The following is a 25,164-nucleotide window of genomic DNA, read 5'->3' on the forward strand; positions in this document are numbered from 1 at the left end:
GTAATTTTGAGTCCAGGGATTGCCTGGATGTAGCCTACTGCCCTCCTCTCTGTAGCTCACCTACTTACATTCAACTCCTCGGACTGTTGGTAATCCCAGGTTACTCTAGGCCACTGGCAGCCCAGCTTTTCCAAACCTTCTTAACTGCTGTTAAGTATCTGAATGGACCCTGACCTGGAGAAAGTCTGCACAGAAAAGGCAGGAAAAAGGAATGTAGACCACTTCAGCCGGATCAGGTCCTGAGCAGGAGAAGTGAATTGGCATTATGACAAAGCCAGGACTAACTCTGAGATAGAATGGATATAGCTACTTTGCCAGAAATAACCAGTTGAGGAGGAGGGTGTTCTGTCCTAGAGCACATGAGCCCAGGTTCTCTGGGTGATCACCGGGTGACCAAGCAACACGTGATAATCGGGCTTAGACGTTTAATTAAGAAGTTAAATACTGAAGCACTTCCTGTTTGTAGAATTTATTTCTTCAAAATCAGATTTGAACTTCTAAACTGAGATAATATCACTTATAGGTTGAATGCATTGAGGAATTTATAAAGTAGAAAGAGAAGGGGAGAGAATTGTATATTTCCCAAGGGGGTGAACTACAGTTGTAGTGGATTTGGAAGGACTGTTTTATAAGATATTTACTATAAAGTAGAGGTGAAATAGGGGTTTACTACAATTAAGGGAAGAGAAGGTCACTTAAGTGGGAAGGAGAATGGGACTTGAAGACAGAAGGAAAGAAAACATTTCAGAGTTATTCTGAAATGTTCATTTTGAGTTGAAAAGAGCCATAAGTGATAAAAAGCAATACATATATAGCTGATTATACAAGAATTTAATAATAAACTTGTCTGTGCTTTAAGCTTAAACTTTAGTTGATGGGATTTAATGTTAAGTTTGAGGAATTTCATACTGGATGTCAAAAGTCTATTTCCTTACAAAAAGAGAAATACTGGCTGGCAGACGGGTGATGGGGTGTGCTTTCTGAGTTGTGAGTTCATTTTGATCAGCAAGGAAAAAAAGACAACCCATGCCCTCTGAAGAATATTAGCTTTTCAAATGTATGTTGGGAGGAATGACTTGCGGAAAACTCTTTTTTTTTTGAAACAGATTCTTTCTTAAGTATTGAAATATTTGAGTTAGATATTGTCAGTGTCACCTGACTTATTTCCAGGGACTAACTCCTGCAGTTAACAATTAATTTACCATAATACATCAAGTTAATGACAGCTTTCTTAAAATTACAGACTTGTTTCTTATCCTTTTAAAATGAGTCTTAACTTTTATTAATGTAATTCTGTAATTCCTTTTGATATTTGGTATGGTACTTAATAATGAACTGGTTAATAATGAAAGAAAAGTCTAAATCTTATTACTTTAAAAGTTTAACTTTTGAAGCCATCTTTTTGAAAATGTGTATATTATATATATACAATATGGACTTTCCAGGTGATGCCAGTGCAGGAGATGCAAGAGATGTGGGTTTGATCCCTGTGTCGGGAAGATCCCCTGGAGTAGGAAATAGCAACTCACTGCAGTATTCTTCTCTGGAAAATTCCATGGACAGAAGAGCCTGGCCGGCTACAGTCCATGGGGCTGCAAAGAGTCAGACATGACTGAGTGACTGAGCACGCTGATATATATCTATCTGTATATTATAAATATATATATATCTGTATATTTATATATTTACCCCCTTAGGAATACTGATGTATTTTATTTTGTTCAGTGGATGTTTATCTCAAAGTTTGCATGCATATTAGATTATTTGAGCACTCACTTAAAAAGTAAAAAACGCAGAGAAATTTAAAAACATTGTTTGAGCCCTTTGATCATATGTCAGATGATCCTTTTGTAAAGTAGCGTATCTGTTCCAAATCATTTTCTATGTTAAAATAATTATATATGTATATATATTATAATATATGATTAGAGCTGAATGAGAAATCAAGAGTTGGTAAAACTGGATTAGTGCTCTTTTTTTCTCCCCCAAACACAGTTTAGCTTATTGCTTTTGCAAATTAGGGATTATATCTCTTGATCTTTATTAAAGTAGGATATATGATGATCTAATTTAGTTCAAAATAAAATATGTATGGGTCGGGAAGATCCCCTGGAGATGGAAATGGCAACCCACTCCAGTATTCTTGCCTGGAGAATCCCATGGACAGAGGAGCCTGGCGGGCTACAGTCCATGGGGTTGCAGAGAGTTGAACATGACTTAGCAACTAAAACAACAACAACAAAATATGTATATATACCCATGTTTATCTATATATCTATGTGAACACATACATACACACAAAGGATTGGAGGATGGTTTTAATCTGTGTGTGTTTGCTGCAGAAATCCCTGATGTCTCTGGTATGTCCTCATGACAGAGGCAGCTGCAGTAAGATACAGCATTTCAGGCAGCTACACCTGATAGGCTTGCAAACACTCAGTGGTTTATTCATCCCTCACTTACATTTTTTATTATCATGAAAAAAATATATATATATATATAAAACATACAGTGGCTTCCCTGGTAGCTCAGATGGTAAAGCGTCTGTCTACAATGTGGGAGACCCAGGTTCGATCCCTGGGTGGGGAAGATCTCCTGGAGAAGGAAATGGCAACTCACTCCAGTATTCTTGCCTGGAGAATCCCATGGATAGAGGAGCCTGGCAGGCTGTAGTCCATGGGGTTGCAAAGAGTCAGACATGATTGATTTGACTTAGCATGCACGCACAAGGGTGCTTTCTTCACGTCACTATTTAAACCTTCATTTGTATAAATTCTTGGGCATTAAGTACATTCACATTGTTGTGCAGCTGTCCCTACCACCCATCTTTGCAACTTTTATATCTTCACAAATGGTTCCATTTTCATTAGAGTTTAACTACTCATCACCTCTTTGTCCCCCACAGCTCCTGGCAACCACCATTCTCCTTTCTAGGTCCACGACTTTGACGACTCTAGGTACTTTGTGCAAGTAGAATCATACAGTGTTTGATCTTTGGCTTATTTTACTTGGCATAATGGCTCAAGCCTCATCTATGTTGTAGCATGCATCAGAATTTCTTTGAAAGACTGAATAATATCCCACTGTATGTATAGACCTAATTATCCATACATCTATTGATGGATACCTGGCCTGCTTCCATCCTTTGACTGTTGTGGATAATGCTGCTTTGAGTATGAGTTTACAAGTATCTGAGTTCCTGCTTTCAGTTCTGGGTCTACACCCAAAAGTGGAATTTCTGGAACATGTGGTACTTCTATGTTTAATTTTTTGGGGGAACTGCCCATCATTTTCCACAATGGAAATGTTTTAAAGGAATGTTTTAAATCAAAAACAAAAACCAAAAAGTGATTCATGTTGATGTTTGGCAGAAACCAACACAATATTGTAAAGCAATTATCCTTCAATTAAAAATAAATAAGTTTAATTATTAAAGAAACCCAAAAAACAAAAAGCAATCTTCAGGTCTCTGGATTTTTTTCTTTTCAGCCATGCTGCATTGCTTGTAGGATATCGGTTCCCTGACCAAAGTTGGAACCTGGGCCATGATAGTGAAAGCCTAGAATCCTAACCACTAGGCCACCAGAAACTCCCAGTCTCTGCATTTTTAAAGTGGACTTCTCTTAAATAGGATGAATATAGCTCCCTTGGGTTTCTTATGTAACTGATAACTCTAGAAAATATGAGCCATGTCCTTAAAGGTTGTTGGTAAGCACATTTTAAATTAATTAAACTATCTTTCTGCTTCTCCTTGGGAAGTTCAGAAGTTTGAAGATATTATGAGAATGACATAGGTGAGTCTTAATTTTTTTTTTAAAAAATGTGTAGAGCAGAATATCACTGGGGAGAGTCCCACAGGAATGAAAGAAACAGATAAAATTACCTCGAAATTAGCTAACTTTGCTTCTTAATCTAATCTACCCTCCAGAATGCCTCCATAGTTATTTCATTAAAATTAGTAAAATGACTGTTACTTGCTTCACTGGTTTACCGTTTCCATAAAAACTGAGTCCAAATTTCTTTTCATGGTCTACAAGGCCCCTCACAATCTGGTGTCACACTTTTCTCTGCTACATCATCTTTTACATACCCTGTATCACAGTTACATTGAATTATCTCACTATTCCCTAAAACTTGCCTTTTTCCGTGTACCACGCTTTGCATATGCCTAGAATGTCGTCTCCTACCGGTACTTGTGCTGATAGACACACTCCTTTCATCTTTCACATCTGGTTCTACTGTCTCTTCCCAGATGAAAACTACTGACAGCTATCCTAGGTTGATGGTTTCATAGTACATCGCTGACACCAAGACGGTAGCATTTACTAAGTTGCATTGTAATTATCTCTTTGCATATGTCTCAGTCAACTGTGTGCTCCTGAAAGAGGGAAACCACGATGTCTCTTTTATGCCCTCGTGTGAAGCCCAACCCCTAGTGCTATGCTTAGTCACTTAGTCATGTCCGACTCTTTGTGGTCCCATGGACTCTCGCCCGCCAGGCTCCTCTGTCCAGGGGGATTCTCCAGGCAAGAATACTGGAGTGGGTTGCCATGCCCTTCTCCGGGGGATCTTCCCAACCCAGGGACTGAACCCAGGTCTCTCACATTGCAGACAGATTCGTTACCAGCTGAGCCACCAAGGAAGCCCATGAATACTGGAGTGGGTAGCCTATGCCTTCTCTAGGAGATCTTCCTGACCCAGGAATCAGACTGGAGTCTCCTGCATTGCAAGCAGATTCTTTACCAGCTGAGCTACCAGGGAAGCCCTAACTCCTGGTAGATGTAGACAGAAGCACTGAGAGAATTTCTTGCATGATTTTGCTCACTGTATGGGATGTCTGCCTCTAATAAGTAATCATTCCATCTGTAAGCTGGAATTTTTTCATAATTTTAGCAGTTATTAATAGCTAAATATATCTTACCATAGGCAAAAGTATCAAGCAGGCAATTTTTTTTTAGCTTCTTAAATTTTTTTTAAATTTTTTGTTGGGGTATAGCCGATTAACAATGTTGTGATAGTTTCAGTTGACCAGTGAAGGGACTCAGCCATACATATTCCTGTATTCATTCTCCCCCAAACTTCGCTTCCATCCAGGCTGCCACATAACATTGAGCAGAATTCCATGTGAAAAGCAGGCAAATTTTCCTTCAGTTGTTTGCTACTGCTCCATTTCTGTGCAGATTTCTTATATTTTGGGGCATACTGACCTCATCAGTAATGTTCTCACATTACCCTGGTTTCCTCCTATCTTAGGAGAAGTATCTGATAAGTTATACTTCAGTGATGATAACGTAATACATTATTACTCCCAGAGGTGTTTGTATTTTAATCATGGTTCCTAGGGATAAAAATGCTTAACTTAAAAGAATAAATCTCCAGTGATAAGAATTTCATTCACTCTGTCCCTTGGGTAAATGGTATCATTTAAGGTAACAAGAGGACTCTATGTTAACCCTCAAATCACACTAGGCAGGCTTCTAGGAGCACCCCTGAATCTTCAGCACCTCCACAGTGGTATTCACACTGGCAATATACTTCCTGAGGCTGCTGCTTTAAGGGCCTCACCCTTCTGGGATAAATCCCCTAATTCTAAATTTCCCCCTAATCATATGAAGGTCAGGGTGGTGTGACTTGTTCCAAAGTGCATTTTCTGCCTCCTTAGCTAACTAGTAATTTATTTTTCAAGTGTTTAGAACTAGAAATAGGCAGTCATTTAATATTTAACCTGGTTTCTATAAATCAGTTATAGATAGGAACGAACACTTACTAGCCAACGTGGCATATTAAAGGATGATCTTTTCCTGGAAGCAGAATACTGCAAGAGTCAGATATTTGAATCCTTTCCATTAGATTACTCAAGAGGAAGCAAACAGCAAAACTCAGTTTAATTACTTGTTATTTTGAGGAAGGAAATGTTATGTGTATTTTTCTCCCCCAAGGGCCTTGTCCAGGGTAGTCTCATTGTGATGTTTTTGCAGTCCCATGAGATGTTTCCAACATTTTAGGACTAAAAAACAAGTGAGACTGACATCAGGGTATCTGGACCAGTGGGATGTTTCGAAGTTTATCTAAGTAATTGTTCTTCTAGATTAAAGGACTTGGTATTAGTGGTACCCAGATGCTATTGATGTGATGGTCACCTAGATAGGCATGCGTAGATTTCATCTTGGATTACGTAAATATGAAATGTTTATACAGATGTCCTGTGTGCTCAGTTGCTCGGTCGTGTCTCTTTTGTGACCCCATGGACTGTAGCCCTCCAGGCTCCTCTGTCCAGGGGATTTCCCAGGCAAGAATACTGAAGTGGGCTGCCATTTCCTCCTCCAGGGGATCTTCCCAAACCAGGGATCGAACCTGTGTCTCCTGCATTGGCAGACAGATTCTTCACCACTGCACCACCTGGAAAGCCTACTTAATACAGATGTATATATGTGTCATTGTGTGTGTGTGTGTTTAAGCGTTTTTAAGTTTTAGCAACCTTTATAATGGGCAAGGCTATCACACACACAGACTAAGCACAGAAACTGGGAATTTGGGCTCTTACATAGGTCTGCCTGGGTTAGGGGCTTAATCATATACTCACTTTATGGTACTGGCCAAGGTACTTTATTGTTTTGTGCCTCAGTCTCCTCCTCTGTGGGACAGAAACAGCAACTCCTCTTGAAGGAGTTGTGGTTGTCAAGTAAATTAATGAGTGCCAAGAATTATAACAAGACTTGGCACATACAAGCACTTACGTATTACCTATTGTTTTTGTAAATTATTATTAAATATTGGGCTTCCCTGGTGGCTCAGTGGATAAAGAATTTGCCTTCAATGTATTAGACGCAGGAGGTATGGGTTTGTTCTCTGGGTTGGGAAGGTCCCCTGGAGAAGGGAATGGCTACCCACTCCAGTATTCTTGCCTGGAGAATCCCATGGACAGAGGAGCCAGACAGGCTATAGTCCAGAGGGTCACAAAGAGTTGGGCACGACTGAAGTGATTGAGCACATTAAACATTGGACACATGGGTGATTCAGAGAAGAGAAAAGAAAAAAATTAGGTTGTTTTAAGCGAAAAGTGTTAGTTAATTTTGTGGATGAAAATCATAATGTTTCTTCACCATTAACAGATTTTGGTATAAAGAGGGATATGTTTAGGTAGTTAGGGGTTTATTCATTATAATATACCTTGAATTATCCATTTTTGACTGTATTTAAAGTCCTCCCTTTCATGACCAGATAATATATGTTTATGGAATGGTCTCCACTTTGAAACCTGGTTGGCTTCGGAAAATATATGTCTTCTGTCTGTTTTGTGTTAGACTTCAATTTTGTTTAATCAGTGTTTGAGAGAAATGGCACTTGTATATCCTTCCTTCCAAGAAAAACATTGGGTGTTTCAGGAAGTGGTCTTGGTTAGTCAGAGGATAATATTTTTTCCTCTGAGTCAGTTCTGAACCTCCTTGATATAAATAGGCGCACTTTTACCCAAACTTCTGTTTTTCAGATCAGAAGTTAAAATCATCGTTTATACATGCCCATATCAGCAGCAGTGCTTTCATTGGTGTTTCTGCTCGGTCAACACTGAGGGTCTTATCTAATTGTGACTGTAGAAATTTTGCTAAATAAATTCTTTTAAAAAAATTTTAGTCCAATTCTGGACTTTCTAAATTTGTTTCTATTTTGTATCAAATTTTCTTTAGATGGGAGTCATTTGTATCATGTGGTCATCTGTGCCAATCAGAGGACATTTCTATTGCTAATAATATCCACTTTGGTCACTAAAATTCTATGTGTTATTTTTTTTTAGCATGCATATATAAGTTTTCTGTAGTACATGCTTAGTTACTGAAATTATTTTGCTAAAGACTGTATGAGTTTGCCACACCCCAGAGCAATGTCAGATTTCCCGAGAAATAAATCAGAGAGGTTCTTCCAAGCTACACTAAAAAATGTTAAACATGATAAGTAATTGCCAGATGACTAGCTGTTGCTAATGTTGAGTTAGTCAGGAAAACCTTAAGAAAGAAAGAAGTAGAAATTGAGCAATTGCTGGATGATTGGTATAAAGCAGTGGATGGGGCTTTCAGGGTAGGAGCAGAAGCCTGTAGGTTAACCAGTGCAAGAAGTACCCAGAAGAGCCTGTGGTTCTAGTGAAGCTTTATAGGTGGCAGAGCCTATGAGAATGTGGAAGCCTGGAGAGTTGACTGCCAGCAAGCTCTTCCTGGTCTTGAAAGGTGAGCTAAGGAATTTTCTTTTTGTGCATGTACAAGTGTAGTGGGTAACATCCTTTATTTTTGTATCATATATTTCTCTTGTGTCCTATTTGATTGACTGAAACTAGGTTTTGCTTCAGTGAATTTCATTTTTTAGAAACAGTATTTAAAGAAAGGGTCTCCATCTCTATTTTTCTCCTAATAACTTCTTCAAGAAAATAAAGGCGATGATAGACGTAGATACAGATATGGATCTCAAGGGACCTGTGGCTTTTTATAATCCTTATGACAGTCTTATCCTCATTTGATAGATAAGTAAACAGAGACTTAGAGAGGATAATGACTTGTCCAAGATCACAGAGAGATGGTAGAGTCAGGATTTAAATTCAGGGCTTCCTAGCCTACATGGAAGGGGAGTTTGGGGGAGAATGGATACGTGTGTGTATGGCTGAGTTGCTACGGCATTCACCTGAAACTATCACAATATTGTTAATCAGCTACACCCCAATAAAAAGTCTAAAAAATAATAAATAAATAAAATAGGGGGTATGCAGATAAAATTAATTAATTCAGTTCAGGGCTGCCTGTCTTCATAAGGTTTTTGTTATTGTTGTTAGTTCTCTCACAATACCATGGGCTTCCCTGATAGCTCAGTTGGTAAAGAATCTGCCTGCAATGCAGGAGTCCCCGGTTCTATTCCTGGGTCAGAAAGATCCCCTGGAGAAGGGATAGACTACCCACTCCAGTATTCTGGCCTAGAGAATTCCATGGACTGTGTAGCCCATGGGGTTGCAAAGAGTTGGACTCGATTGAGCGACTTTCACTTTCTTTCACAGTACCACAATAAAAGCATTGGACTGTACTCAGTGGGCTTCCTAGGTGGCACTAGTGGTAAAAAAAACCTGCCTACCAATTCAGGAGATGTAACAGATAGGGGTTCAATCTCTGGGTCAGGAAAATCCCCTGGAGGATGGCATGGCAACCCACTCCAGTATTCTTGCCTGGAGAATCCCACAGACAGGAGCCTGGCAGGCTACAGTCCATGAAGTCTTAGAGTTGGACACGACTGAAGTGACTTAGTACTCATGCATACTCAGTAAGTTTTTCTTGTTTCCAGTGGCTCTGGGGGAAAAAAAAAAAAGTAACCTCAAAGCATTTTCCTTCTTGGCAGAAACATTATTATTGTTATTTTTTTAGGAATAGGAAAATGGGTTTTGGATGTTAGAAAATTGCCCCTGGGCAAGCTTGCTCACCCATCTTCTTGGAGAGCAGCAGTTGGGCCATCTTTATTTTCTAAAAGGAGATTATCATCGTTTGAGCCTCTGTAAGGTTTGCAAGGGCCATGAAATATGTTTAGGGATCACGTGTGGGCAGAGATGACCCATGCTATGGATCATTTGTCCACTTAGTTGATGGATAGTTGGTCATTTTTCTTTTTTTTTCCGTATTAAGCACTTGAGCCTTGATCAGCGGAGTCTTGGATTTTCTGTCTTGGCACATACAGTCGTTACCGGAGCTTGCAACTCAAGTTTCATCCTATTTCCTTCATGGCAGGGAAGCAGCCACATGGCTCTTGACAAAACAACCCTCCTGGAGGTGTCAACAGTGGCAGTTGAGGTTAAGCATCACTCTTGTATAAATGCTGAGTCTCATATCTCATCGAATGCAAAGACTCGTTGAAAAAATTTTCCATTTCAGCATCCTGGAGTGAAGCAGTTCCATTCATAAGAGAGCCGGGAAATGCATTATATTCTTCCCAGCTAACTAGTTCGTATGCTACTAGTGCTGCTACGTGCTAGCCTTTCCCTTCTCCAGGGGATCTTCCCAACCCAGGTCTCCCACATTCCAGGTGGATTCTTTGCCAGCTGAGCTATCAGGGAAGCCCCTTTCACTTTGTGTAAACGCTGAGTCTCATATCTTACCAAGTGCAAAGACTTGTTTAAAAAAATTCCATTTCAGCATCCTGGAATGAAACAGTTCAATTCCTAAGAAAGCAGGGAAATGCATTGTATTCTTCCTGGCTAACTAGTTTATATGCTACTATGTGCTGCTACAGATCCTTTACCACTGAGCCACCTGGGTACTAATTAAGAAACTGTAAGTTTACACGACACTTCCAAGGGCACAGAGTTAGGGATAGCATTAGCAAAGCGAGACGTAGTATGGACTTTGGTGTTCTGGGTTCTTTCTGATCTCAGTACAGCGCACTGCATGCATGCTCAGTCGTGTCTGACTCTTTGCAACCCCACGGACTGTAGCCCGCTGGGTTCCTCTATCCATGGGATTTTTCAGACAAGAATAATGGAGTGGTTTGCCATTTTCTTCTCCAGGAGATCTTCCCCACCCAGGGATTGAGCCTGTGTCTCCTGCATTGCAGGCAGATTCTTGAGCGCTGAGCCACCAGGGAAGCCCTTTTTAGTGCTTACATGACACAAATATATGGAGTTTAAGAATTACTTAAGAGATAACACCAAATATAAGAAAATGTATGTTATCAGAAACAATCACCTTTCTCCCTTGGAGTGTAATATTTTGTAACTCTTACAAGAGGTTGCTGAGTTTAAGCTATGCTGACACTTAGCAGCTGGAAAACTGTTAGCTCTTTTCCCATTGACTTCAGTAAAAGTAAATAAAATCGTTAGAAAAAGCAGTACGTGTTTTTAAGCTGATTTGTGGAAATTCCTAAGAGATGAAGGAACTTCATCCGCAGAAGTTGGAGGAAAAGTGCCCACTATGTATCATTATGTTTCATAGAGGGAAAATGGAATATCTCTGCAGTTTCATAAGGCTTCTTGGGAGGCACTTTTTGGTATCTATCTTTCATAATAATTCTTACGTCCCCATGTTTATAAAAACCTACATTGCCTCAAAATTGGATGTAAAGGTCAATTCTGGTTTTATTGATTGCAGTTATGCAGGTGGGAATATGTTTTCATAGAGAAAGACTCTATAATAGACGTGTGTACGTGTGTGTGTGTATGTGTGTGAGTCTCTCAGTCGTGTCCAATTCTTTGCAACCCATGGACTGTAGCCCGCCAGGCTCTTCTGTCCATGGAATTTTCCAGGCAAGGATACTGGAGTATGTTGCCATTTCCTTCTCTAGGGAATCTTCTCGACTCAGGGATCGAACCCAGGTCTCCTGCATTGCAGGCGGATGCTTTACCATCTGAGCGACTAGGGAAGCCCGTAATAGACATAGACGTTGCTAAACAGAAATCAAGGTGATGTCATGCCGTTTTAGAACTTTGTGATCCTATTGAAGTTCTAGGGTCCATTGTTTTTATCCTGGTACTGTCTTTGCCTTTGTCATGATATGATTTCTAATAGTCCTAACTGTCTCCTGCCTCTACTTCGTAAATATCCAGAATCCAGACCTTTTCTTTCTTCTTTATAAGTAAACTCGACTGTTCTTTTCTGTACAAATGTACACACCTCATTTGCAATAAATTTATAGCAAAAGAAAAAAAAAATCACTTTAATTCTATTTAGATGCTATGTGAACTCAGGTGAAAAACAGCCCTCTGACCATTATCTTCCTCTCTATGGCAGAGTGGCTGAATTTATTCTGTATCTACTACTTATTAACTTTTAAATTTTTTAAAATTGAAGCATAGTTGATTTATAGTGTTTCAGATGTACAGCAAAGTGTTTCAGTTACACATGTGTATATATTATATATATAATATATATTACATATGTATTTCTTCTTTTTCAGATTGTTTTCTATTATAGGTTATTACAAGATACTGAATAATGTTCCCTGTGCTATATAGTAGGTCCTTGTTGGCTATGTATTTTATGTATAGCAGTAGGTAGCTGTTAATCCCAAATTGCCAGTTTATCCCTTGCTACCCTTTCCCCTTTGGTAACCATAAGTTTTTCTAGGTCTGTGAGTCTGTTTCTGTTGTATAAATAAGTTCATTTGTATATGTTTTTTTAGATTCCTACTTCCTGCTTTTTTCAAGGTTCCTATTTAGATAACTACTTAGTGACATTGGCATGTTATTTAACTCTGTACCTAGCCTAACTCATGAGCACTGTGAGCGTAGTAATGATCCCTACCTTGTAAGTTTGAAGTGACAATTAAAAGAAAGTAAATAGATATGAAGCACTTGGAGTTGTGACGGGCTCATGGTGCTCTCAGACTGCCAGCTGCTGCTGCTGCCACTTCTCTTCCTCTTTGTTCCATCACTACGATGAGCAGTCACAGTAGCGGTTTAGTTCTCTTAGTGCATTGACCTATCAAATCATTTGGCTTAAACAGGGGGACAGCAATTATGCTAGCTAAACAATATCAAGTTTATTTACTAAAGAGCTGGAATCAATTTGGGGGCTGTTTAGAAATATTAAAATAAACTCGTGCTTGTTATGAGCACTGCCTTTTAATGACGTCCAGTCACGCTCCTCCCCGTTTTTTCTAACTCCCTCAGCCTGTGGGCCATTTTCCCAGTTGCTCAGAGTTGGGAACGGTGGGAATGGAAAGAAAGAAATGCAAATGTGGCATTACCAGCCTTGTGATAATTCCCTCTTCAAATTTCTACTTCCTTTAGACCTCAAATAGCCTGCTTCCCCAAACAGATCTATCTTCACCTCACAAACAAAAATCCACACAATGTGATCCAGGAACATGACATCTTGAAGTGATGCTCCCTTCTCTGGCTGACCCAAACACCTTTTTTCACTTATTAATTCACTGGAGAGTTGTGTTTGCTCTCTTTCCATTCCAGGCGCTCAAATCCAGAATTTAATACCTGGAAAATATTTTTTTTTTTGATTTATAAATTGACTGTGGCCCAGTAGTGGACATGTTGCTATAAAACTTCCATTTCTGCCCAAGTAGTAATAATAGTTCATTTGTTTCTCCCTCATTTCCTGGGTTCTTAAATCTGAAGTACTTTCAGTTACCATTTTGTAGATTTTACTGCCTTTGTTGTTGTTGTTCAGTTTTTAATTCGTGTCCAACACTGTGACTCCATAAACTGTGGCATGCCAGGCTTCCCTGTCCTTCACTATGTCCCGGAAAGTGAAAGTTGCTCTGTTGTGTCCGACTCTTTGTGACCCCATGGACTATACAGTCCATGGAATTCTCCAGGCCAGAATACTGGAGTGGGTAGCCTTCTCCAGGGGATCTTCCCAACCCAGGGACTGAACCCAGGTCTTCCACATTGCAGGCAGATTCTTTACCAGCTGAGACACAGGGAAGCCCACTGCGTCCTGAAGTTTGCTCAAATTCATGTCCACTGAGCAAGTGATGCCATCCATCTCATCCTCTGCCACCCTCTTCTTTTACCTTCAATCTTTCCCAGCATCAGGGTTTTTTCGCATCAACTCTTCGGTGCTCAGCCTTCTTTATGGTCCAGCTTTCACATCTGCACACAACTACCGGGAAAACCATAGCTTTGACTATACAGACCTTTGTTGGCAAAGTGATGTCCCTGCTTTTTAATACGCTGTCTAGGTTTGTCATAGGTTTCCTTCCAAGCAGCAAGCGTCTTTTAATTTCCTGCTTTAGTTTTTTCAATTCTTCTTTCCTATTATCTTTTATTTCATTTAATTTAAATTCAGATTGTTACCTGGAATATGGTTAAAAAAACCAACATTCTCATTCAGAGTTATTTTTGCATATATTTCCCAACAGCACATTGTTTCTGTTCACCACTTTTGAAACACTGAAAGCACTTTCAAAAACATGCATAAATTATTTGTTTTAAAGTTATACTAATTATCCTAGGTTTTAAGTGATGAAATCCTGAAATAACATTTTCAGAATGAATCTCTCAGTCCCATCCTTTTCAGAATTTTGTAGCTAGGTTTGAGTCAATCTGACTTTATAGATTTATAAGTTGTTGTTGTTCAGTTGCTCAGTCATGTCTGACTCTTCACGACCCTATGGACTGTTGCACACCAGCCTCCTCTGTCCTCCACCTTTTCTGTTCTTTTTCTTCTAAGCAGTTAACAAATTATATATTCTTATATTTGTTATTTTACTTATTTCATTCTAGCTTCCCCACTAGATTATAAGGACCATGAATAAGCACCACTAAATTAATTTAAATTTAGTAAAATTCAAATTTCAGTTCCTCAGTGGTACTAGCTACACTTCAGGTGTTTAATACTTGTGCCCAGCTACTACACTGAACGATGATGATATTGTTCTTTTTCATCAATGCTGGAAGTTTTATTTAACAGTGTTTATCCTGAGCACCAGTAACTATGCAATGGTTATTAGCAAATCCATGTCAAGGAGCAAATGCATGAATGAGTAGTTAGTGGCTTGTGCCGATGTGCCGAAAAACGATGGATGAATCTTGTTTGAGTAATCATTTACAAAGGTCATTTTGGCTTTTAATTTAGGAGTGTTGACATAGCCCCAGCCAGCTTCAAAATACCAGATTTGTCATTAGTTAAACGAAAGTGTACAACAGTGGTTAAAAGCATGACTGGCTGTCAGTTCTTAGCTGTGGTACACAGCTGTCATGGCCAAGTTACCTTTACTTGTAACTTTTCTATTAAAATGGGGATAATAAACTCATAACCTTATAAAGTGGTAAAAATTTAGTAAGATAATGTACAAATAGTGCCTAGCACAGTGGCTGACACCCTAAAATGCTTAATAAATGAGCATTATTTTTTTTACAATACTAAGTAGAGATATGTCTGTTATATATCTGTTTTTGAAAATGTCCATTTTGTTATAATTTGGCAGGTGTTTTTTAAAGGTAGTACTGTCCACAGTCAAAGCTTATATTTACTGTCTTTTAAGTATGAAATTTCATAGCCTTGATTTAAAAAATTTTCCCATGGGACTTAAATTTTTCTTCCTTTTATTTTTATGACTATAAAAATATCTGATCTCTGAAGGAAAGAAAACTTCACTCTATTTTGTAGAGGCAACTTGAATTTTAAAATGAATGCACAGGTATCTCTTGACTTTTGTTTGAGGGTAGCTCACAAAGAATTTGTTCCCAGATACATTTATTTTAAAAGGCATCTTTTTGGAAAAAACTATTTAAAAATCTGTTTAATTAAAATGAATAAATTAGTGGTTATTTACCTAAGGATAAATTTCAGGTTTCATTTAGGAACCTAAATCTGTTCTGCTATGATTTAATTTCTGGAAAAATAGTTACAGCATTTTTCGTTAACAATAATGCCTGATTTAGCTAGAGATATTGCCTGACTTTTATATATTATAATGTTTCTTTCCTGGAAATTGAAAATAGCATTTGTTGTTATAAAAATAACAGGCAATTAATTGTATACTACCAAAATATCAGCTGACTTTTTGTAAAGTGAATTGCCTGCATTTTTTGTGTGTGTGTGCTTTAACTCTGACTTTTATGGTACTTTTATTTTTAGTATAAACTTGTACTCATATTTCGTAGCCACTTTAACTTCTCAAGTTCATATTAGAGGTGACTTGAATTTTTCTGTCCATCTTTATCTGTCCATTTTTAGGCCATGAAGCTATGTTAGATATGTAATATCCTAAATGAGAAAAGAATTTGAAAAAGAATAGAAAAAAATAATAAAAATTTAAAAAAAGGGAAAAACATATTTTAGGCTATGATAAGAAACCACAAGTCAAGCCATGTTCCTTTAAAAAATTTTTTAAAAATTTCTTTGTAATTGAAGGGTAATTGCTTTACAATATTGTTTTGGTTTCTGCCATACATCAACATGAATCAGCCATAGGTATACTTATCTCCCCTCTTTCTTGAACCTCCCTCCTGCCTCTCACCCCATCCCACCCCTTGAGGTTGTCACAGAGCACCTGATTTATAACTTGCCACGTTATATAGCAAATTCCCATGAGCTATCTAATTTTATATACAAGCTGTATTCTTAGGTACAACTTAATAGTAATAAAGATGGTGTTTTTGATTTAAAAAAAAATTAGAGAAAGAAGCAGATTAAGCACATACATTTATTCTGCTCCTTCCAAAAAAGATGACAGTGAAGGGATTTTAAAAATGCAGAAACTTGGTAAGACCAAGGGACCCTGGAAAATCCAGAAATGATTGTAACTAGCCTACACATCCTGAGAAACTGAAACCCAAGCTCCTAGGGAGAGAGATTGAGGTTCACAACAGGAAGGCTCAGCAGTGAGGGTGGGGTAAAAACAGGAGGAAGAGGTGGCAGTGTGTTTCAAGAGAACTGGGACCCCAGGCACCTCTCCACTGTCCAGCAGGACTGGAAGTTTACTCCCTGGAGAATGTGGAGTGGAGACCTCTTAGTGGGAGATACCAAGGCACAGGTGGAGGGTAGAGGACTTAAGTGAAGTACTTAATAAGTAGTGAGACACCCTCAGGGTACTTCAGTTCCTGCTCCAAATTTTGGAAGTCAGATATGTATTCTCTAGGTATGAAACCAGAAGATGCTTCTTTGAAGACTCTGATCCATTTGTGTAGAAGACTTATAGGTACTAATGGTTGGGGTCTCCAAGTGGAACAGCCCAGCCAGATTACTCTGCAGTGAAGCCCACCTGTTAACAAGACCCACCCATCGACACAGACTTTCCAGTCAGCTTTTTAGTGCTCCATCTTCAAGGTGAGGAACATCTAGTTATCACCAGACATTTGAAGAAATCCAGAGACCAAAACAAACCTAGATTAAACAAGGAAATTACAGAAACAAAGACAATGAAGGGCGAATAAAATTTTAAAATACTATTATTAATGTTCTCAGAAATATCAAAGAATACACTACAATTAGGAAATAAGAAGAGGTGCTCTAAGGAAAGAAACATGTAGGGCATGAAAATGTACTCCTGAAAATTAAAAATTGATGAAGGACAATGAGAAATTAAAATGTATTTTGAAGATAAAGTTGAGGAAGCCACTCAAAAAGTAGAACAAAAATAACAGGAAATGGAAAACAAAAGAGAATAGACAAGAAAATTAGACTCCGTCCAAGAGGTCCTATTCTGAATAATAAGCTTTTTTTTTTAAAAAAAGAAAATTTTGAAAAATGTAGTGAAGAAACAGTACAAGAAATAACTCAGGAAAATTTACTAGAATTTAAGGAAACTGATTTTCAAATTTAAAAGGCTTATTGAGTTTCTAATATATTGAATTTTAAAAAACACTCCTACACTGATGTATTCATGAAAACATCAGGGGAGAAAACTGAAGATTGCCAAATTCCAGAACTTGCAGAAAGAAAAAAAAATAGGCCCTTATAGAATACTGAGAAACAGAATGACCCTTGTCATCTCAGGAAAAACAATGAAGACACAAGAACAATCCCTTCAAAATTACAGGGCAGAAATAATTTCCAGTATGAAATTTGAAACTGAGACAAACTATTGATCATCTATGAAAGTAGACTAAACACGTTTACAGTTATATAAAGCTTCAGAAATTACCTTTCTCATCATACTTTTTCTCAGAAAGTTCCAGAAGTATGTGCTTTTCCAAGATTAAAAAAAAAAAAAGCTTAAACTAAGAAAGTGGGAAACTTGGGATCCAGGAAACAAGGATGTAAGGAGAAAGATGAGGGTAATGAAGAGGAAGATGTTGAATTTGGGTACCACGATGAAAGCTTGCTGGAGGCTTAGAGAGTCATCAATTCTGATCATGGTAGGAATATGTAGAGATCAGAGAGAGATGCCCACAGAAAGAGGAAAAGGATAGACTAGATGGTGTTTAAATGTATTGAAAGGAGACCACCACTTCTGGTGGACAGTAAAGGAATGAAATTAATAAAAGTACATAGGAGAACTAAGGGTCAAGGGTAAGATAATTATTAACGAAGAGAAAAGATTGTCCAAAAAAGGAAATTTAACCCCAGTGTACTGTGAGTGGCAGTTGCACAGACACAGTGAACTGAACTTTGGCCTAACCAAATTTAATATACATGTAATTTTGCCTTCTGTGATACTCATTCTCATCATATCTCCAGCTTCATTCCTCATTACATCCTCCCTCTTCAAGTTATTCTGCAGTAACTCCGAACTCCTGGTGGTTTCCTAACTGTATGAAGCTGACTCTTATCTTCACTCTTCCCTTTTCTCTTGTGGTTTACCTGGTTCATACATCGTGAACTGAAGACCTGAAGGAAGGCTTTTAGGAACTGAATGCCCTCCCCTTCCCAACGGGAGGTGCTCACCTAGTCTTCTGCGCTCTGCTTACCACATTGTACCATAAATGATCCTTTTGATGTCTCTCCCGCACTGTACCATACATTTCTAAAGGTCTTTATCTTGCTGTCTTTGATTTAGTCCTTCTTTGAGGGAGGTTTTGTTCTGTAGACCCACCCCTAATCTAGCTCTCTTGAACTCTGTACTGTGCTTTACATTACTTGTAATGTGCTCATTATTTCCTAAATACGCCTTTTCTTTACTTTTTTTTTTTTCCTCTAAAATTTCCCCATCTCTGTAAGATGGACACATTTTCAAGGAAGGCTTTGTTAGTGCTGGATCTTCTGTGAGTTTGATGGGGCACCAAGCGTTATTTTCTTATCAGGAGTACCTACTATTGAGCAGTTATTTTCGTATTCAGCCAAATGCAGGTGATCACTGGAATTGACATTTTTTGTTTTGGCTATTTTCTGTTGCATCACTTTCTAACAGCATATTAGGACTGCCTCTGTTGCTGAGGATAAATGAAAAATAGTATTTTGAAAGGAGTGCATTTTTATATTTGTCAACAAAATATTAAGCTGTATTGAATAATAGGAATAAGAAAAAGTTCAGAATGGTTTGAGAGTTTTACCTTGTCTGCCTAATCATGAACTTTCCATGGGCTTATAAAGTTACGTACGTTGAACTTGATATGCTCTGATACCTAGAGCAGTACACAAGGTCTATCAGAGTGAAATACCTGCCCCCGTGTAACCATTATGCTGATGTTTGGATCTGTAAAACTGTGTCTTGCTAAAACAGATCAAACAGATTGAAATAATGAATAGTCTTTGATAAGATGTGAGACCTCTATGTCTTCTTATCAGATTAATCAATGTTTGAGTGATATGGCAGACAGGGAGAGATGAAATTAAGATGGGAAGTAGCATCTTTTAATAAAGTATCTGAGAAGCAGAGTAGGGGTGATGTGAGCATGTGCATTATAATACATCAGTAAGCTGATGTGATCTTCACTTGTACAGAATTGCATTTTTTTTCTAAAGTCCTGTGTCAATCCTGATAAGTGTTCAACTTAAACATTTTTACTTCTAATAACCTTAGGGAGATGTATTTATGTTTTGGAAAAATGGGATGAATGCAGCACATTTGCTTAAAGGTGACGTTTCCCACTTTGTGGGTTGTGACCATTTCTAAAATTATGTTGTCTAGTTTGTAAACCATGGGTCCTCTTAAGGAGCTGTACTGAAAATTCAGAGCAAATTGCCTGCCACGTTCTGTTTATTGTTTAACATCCTTTGCTCTAGGTAATGCTGAGGAAGGTAATCTTGGCAACAGGGTAGTTAAATATTAAAATGTTATGTCTCATCCGTGGGTCAGAGCTCTTCTCACTGTACCTGTAAGGTTTTATGATTTACTATTTTTAGGGACCATTTAATACATCATAATGAAATTTGAATTCAAGAGTTTCGATTTCACTAAGGATAAATTTAGAACATTTTTTTTTTTCTGCCTCTCCACCCAGCTGAGTTACATCAGGCCCAGATAACTCATTGTTTGTGTTTGTTAAAAGATATGTGGACCTGCACTAATTTAGTGTAGGGCACTACCATGGAAAAAGGACGTTTAGCGATTAAGATATATCATATATCATATGAGGTCCTGATTTCCTCATGGCTTTTGTTTTGTATTAGTCAGTGGCACCAAGTTTAATTTTGGAAACCTTCCACCAAGGTTCATAGAATATCAGTGAATAGTAACCCTCAAGGCTGATTGATGTACAAGAAGAGGAAATGGGAAAAAAAATTACTGGGGGAAGTGGCAGGTGGGGTGGGTGAGATGGTCTTCTTGACTTCTTTTTCCAAAATGTTCTTCTCTGAATTCTGCTCAATTGAGGAATGAATGGACAGAAAAAAAGCTATATTTTTATTTGTACCCTGAGAGAAAATGTCCCCAGTGAGCATTTTCCCGCCTCTTCTGAGAATCTGTACCCAACAACTCTTTGCTTCTGGGAAGACTGGAATGTCTTAAATAATGTTGACTTTTTAAAATTCTGATCATCTTTTGCTGGTGGTAGCCAGGGGGTTTTGTTAAGGGCTATAATCTCTCTCATGCCCTGATTTTAATTGCTTTCTTGGTTTCATTTTCTAGTTCTTTTCTTTCTCTCTCTCTCTTCCTTTCTCTCTTTAGCAGTATTCTGTACCCAGCACAACTGAAGCTTAACTCAGATCTTCTCTAGACCACCTGAAATAGGAGTTTTACAGGGAATGAATCATCAGGGGTTTTTATTTGGCGAATCTAATCTTTTTTGTTTTTCCATCTTACTGGTTTAATATTTAAAAAAATAGAATAAATAATTAATGGTGGGAAATACACACAAATCTCTATGTAGAATAATTCATAATAATTTGTGTAGATAGTCCTTCCTCAAGGAGATGGAGCATCACTCTCCACACCTTAAGAATGTTCTACACATACTGACCTCCTTCCCAAGAGAGATTGTGTAGTGGTGGTGAGGAAAGTCACTTTATTGTGGGGAAACCTGAAAAATGCTGCCAAGGTCAGCATAAACCATTTGGAGTCAGGGTAGCAGCATGTACTACTCTTGGTATGGTGTGATGAGAATGGCACATGTCTCTATGTCTTTGTTTCCAAAATCTATAACTCCATTCTAACCATGAGAAAAAAATCAGTCAAATCCCTGTAGAGGGACATCCTACAGAATAGCAAAGTACAGCACTCCCCAGAAAACTGCCGAGGTCATCATTGCAGACTGAATTGTGTCCCCCCAAAAGAAATGTTCATGTCCAACTGCCATGTACATATTAGTGTGCCCTCATTTGTTTATTTATTTTTAATTTAAAATTCTTTTAAGTTGAAGTATGGTTGATTTTATAATGTTGCATTAGTTTCAGATATACAGCAAAGTGATTCAGTTATATGTATTCTTTTCCCATGTAGGTTATTATAAAATATTGAGTATAGTTCCCTGTGTTTGCAGTATGACTCTGTTGGTTGTCTGTTTTATATACAGTAAAATCGAAAAAGCAAGAGAGTTCCAGAAAAACATCTATTTCTGCTTTATTGACTATGCCAAAGCCTTTGACTGTGTGGATCACAATAAACTGTGGGAAATTCTGAAAGAGATGGGAATACCAGACCATCTGACCTGTCTCTTGAGAAACGTGTATGCAGGTCAGGAAGCAACAGTTAGAACTGGACATGGAAAAACAGACTGGTTCCAAATAGGAAAAGGAGTAGGTCAAGGCTGTATATTGTCACCCTGCTTATTTAACTTATATGCAGAGTACATCCTGAGAAACACTGGGCTGGAAGAAACACAAGCTGGAATCAAGATTGCTGGGAGAAATATCAATAACCTCAGATATGCAGATGACACCAGCCTTATGGCAGAAAGTGAAGAAGAACTAAAGAGCCTCTTGATGAAGGTGAAAGAGGAGAGTGAAAAAGTTGGCTTAAAGCTCAACGTTCAGAAAACTAAGGTCATGGCATCTGGTCCCATCACTTCATGGGAAATCGATGGGGAAACAGTGGAAGCAGTGTCAGACTTTATTTTTTGGGGCTCCAAAATCACTGCTGATGTTGATTGCAGCCATGAAATTAAAAGACGCTTACTCCTCGGAAGGAAGGTTATGGCCAACCTAGATAGCATATTTAAAAGCAGAGACATTACTTTGCCAGCAAAGGTCCGTCTAGTCAAGGCTATGGTTTTTCCAGTGGTCATGTATGGATGTGAGAGTTGGATGGTGAAGAAAGCTGAGTGCCGCAGAATTGATGCTTTTGAACTGTGGTGTTGGAGAAGACTCTTGAGAGTCCCTTGGACTGCAAGGAGATCCAATCAATCCATCCTAAAAGAGATTAACCCTGGGTGTTCATTGGAAGGTCTGATGTTGAAGCTGAAACTCCAATACTTGGGCCACCTCATGCAAAGAGTTGACTCATTGGAAAAGACCCTAATGCTGGGTAAGATTGGGGGCAGGAGGACAAGAGGATGACAGAGGATGAGATGGTTGGATGGCATCAGCGACTCAATGGACATGGATTTGGGTAGACTCCGGGAGTTAGTGATGGACAGAGAGGCCTGGTGTGCTGCAATTCATGGGGTCGCAAAGAGTCAGACACGACTGAGCGACTGAACTGAACTGAACTGAGTGTGTTTATGCTATGGGATTCCTGGGTTGGGAAGACCATCTGGAGGAGGGCATGCAACCCATTCCAGTATTTTTGCCTGAAGAATCCCATGGACAGAGGAGCCTGATGGGCTACAGTCTATAGGGTCACAAAGAGTTGGACAAGATGAAGTGACTGAGCACGCATGCATAGTTTGTTTATGTTAATCCCAAATTCCTAATTTATCCCTTCCCCCTCTTCCCTTCAGTAAACATAAATTTATTATGTCTGTGGGTCTGCTTTTGTTTTATAAATTCATCTGTATCACTTTTTTTTTAGATTCCACATGTAAGCAATGTCATATGATATTTGTCTTTCTCTGTCTGGCTTACTTCTAGTGTGATAATCTCTAGGTCCATCCATGTTGCTGCAAGTGGCATTATTTAACTCTTTTTATGGCAGAGTAATATTCTACTATATATATATGTTTATACACCACATCTTCTTTATGTGGTCATCTATTGATGGACATTTAGGCTGCTTCCATGTCTTCAGTTCAGTTCAGTCGCTCAGTCGTGTCCGACTCTTTGCGACCCCATGAACTGCAGCACGCCAGGCCTCCCTGTCTATCACCAACTCCCTGAGTCCACCCAAACGCATGTCCATCGACTCGGTGATGCCATTCAGCCATTTCATCCTCTGTCGTCCCCTTCTCCTCCTGCCCTCAATCTTTCCCAGCATCAGGGTCTTTTCCAATGAGTCAGCTCTTTGCATCAGGTGGCCAAAGTATTGGAATTTCATCTTCAACATCAGTCCTTCCAATGAACACCCAGGACTGATCTCCTTTAGGATGGACTGGTTGGATCTCCTTGCAGTCCAAGGGACTCTCAAGAGTTCTCCAACACCACAGTTCAAAAGCTTCAATTCTTCAGCACTCAGCTTTCTTTGTAGTCCAACTCTCACATTCATACATGACTACTGGAAAAACCATAGCTTTGACTAGATGGATCTTTGTTGGCAAAGTGATGTCTCTGCTTTTTAATATGCTGTCTAGGTTGGTCACAACTTTTCTTCCAAGGAGCAAGCATCTTTTAATTTCATGGCTGCAATCACCATCTGCAGTGATTCTGGAGCCCCTCAAAATTAAAGTCTGTCACTGTTTCCATTGTTTTCCCATCTATTTACCATGAAGTGATGAGACTGGATGCTGTGATCTTAGTTTTCTGAATGATGAGTTTTAAGCCAACTTTTTCACTGTCCTCTTTCACTTTCATCAGGAAGCTCTTTAGTTCTTCTTCACTTTCTGCCGTAAGGGTGGTGTCATCTGCATACCTGAGGTTATTGATATTTCTCCCGGCAATCTTGATTCCAGCTTGTGCTTCATCCAGCCCAGCATTTCGCATGATGTACTCTGAATGGAAGTTAAATAAGCAGGGTGACAATATACAGCCTTGCCATATTCCATTCCTGATTTGGAACCAGTCCATGTCCAGTTCTAACTGTTGCTTCTTGACCTGAATACAGATTTATCAAGAGACAGGTCAGGTAGTCTGGTATTCCCATCTCTTGAAGAATTTTCCACAGTTTGTTGTAATCCACACAGTCAAAGGCTTTGGCATAGTGAATAAAGCAGAAGTAGATGTTTTTCTGAAACTCTCTTTTTTCTATGATCCAGTGGATGTTGGCAATTTGACTTCTGGTTCCTCTATCTTTTCTAAATCCAGGTTGAACATTTGGAAGTTCATAGTTCACGTACTGTTGAAGCCTGGTTTGGGGAATTTTGAGCATTACTTTGCTAGTGTGAGAGATGAGTGCAGTTGTGTGGTAGTTTGAACCTTCTTTGGCATTGCCTTTCTTTGGGATTGGAATGAAAACGGACCTTTTTCAGTCCTGTGGCCACTGCTGAGTTTTCCAAATTTGCTGGCATATTGAGGGCAGCACTTTCACAGCATCATCTTTTGGAATTTGAAATAGCTCGACTGAAATTTCATCACCTCCTCTAGAATTGTTCGTAGTGATGCTTCCTAAGGCCCACTTTGTTTTGCATTCCAGGATGTCTGGCTCTAGGTGAGTGATCACACATTGTGGTTATCTGGGTCGTGAAGATCTTTCTTGTATAGTTCTTCTGTGTATTATTGTCACTTTTTCTTAATATCTTCTGCTTCTTTTAGGTCCATACCATTTCTGTCCTTTATTGTGCCCATCTTTGCATGAAATGTTCCCTTGGTATCTCTGATTTTCTTGACTAGATCTCTAGTCTTTCCCATTCTATTATTTTCCTCTATTTCTTGGCATTGATCGCTGAGGAAAGCTTTCTTATCTCTCCTTGCTATTCTTTGGAACTCTGCATTCAAATGGATATATCTTTCCTTTTCTCCTTTGCCTTTAGCTTCTTTTCTTTTCTCAGCTATTTGTAAGGCCTCCTGAGACAACCATTTTTCCTTTTTGCATTTCTTTTTCTTGGGGATGGTCTTGATCACTGCCTCCTGTACAATGTCATGAACCTCTGTCTGTAGTTCTTCAGGCACTCTGTCAGCTCTAATCCCTTGAATGTATTTGTCACTTCCACTGTATAATCGTAAGGGATTTGATTTAGGTCATATCTGAATCGTCTAGTGGTTTTCCCTACTTTCTTCAGTTTCAGTCTGAATTTGGCAATAAGGAGTTCATGATCTGAAGCACAGTCAAGAATTTTCTCAGAGTTATAAAAAAAAGAATCAAGATAATTATTTTAAATGATTGCAATGTATTGTG

The 25,164-nt window shown here is 38.7% G+C and overlaps 1 protein-coding gene across 9 annotated transcripts in view; it reads left to right on the top strand.

Moving 5' to 3' along the window:
- EPS8 (EGFR pathway substrate 8, signaling adaptor) overlaps positions 1 to 25,164 on the top strand; it is a 194,127-nt gene that overhangs the window by 89,919 nt on the left and 79,044 nt on the right. Inside the window, exon 1 of one of the 9 annotated variants that reach the window (XM_081589149.1) lies at positions 8,016 to 8,219. The exons of the other annotated variants lie outside the window; for them this stretch is intronic. The gene's annotated coding sequence lies outside the window, so the exon portion shown is untranslated. Of the gene's footprint in view, positions 1 to 8,015; positions 8,220 to 25,164 lie in introns of those variants that run through there. 9 annotated transcript variants of the gene reach the window in all.

Source organism: Giraffa tippelskirchi, chromosome 4, assembly GCF_054371585.1.
Source record: "Giraffa tippelskirchi isolate mGirTip1 chromosome 4, T2T-mGirTip1v1.2.pri, whole genome shotgun sequence".
In the NCBI taxonomy this organism is placed as follows: domain Eukaryota; kingdom Metazoa; phylum Chordata; class Mammalia; order Artiodactyla; family Giraffidae; genus Giraffa; species Giraffa tippelskirchi.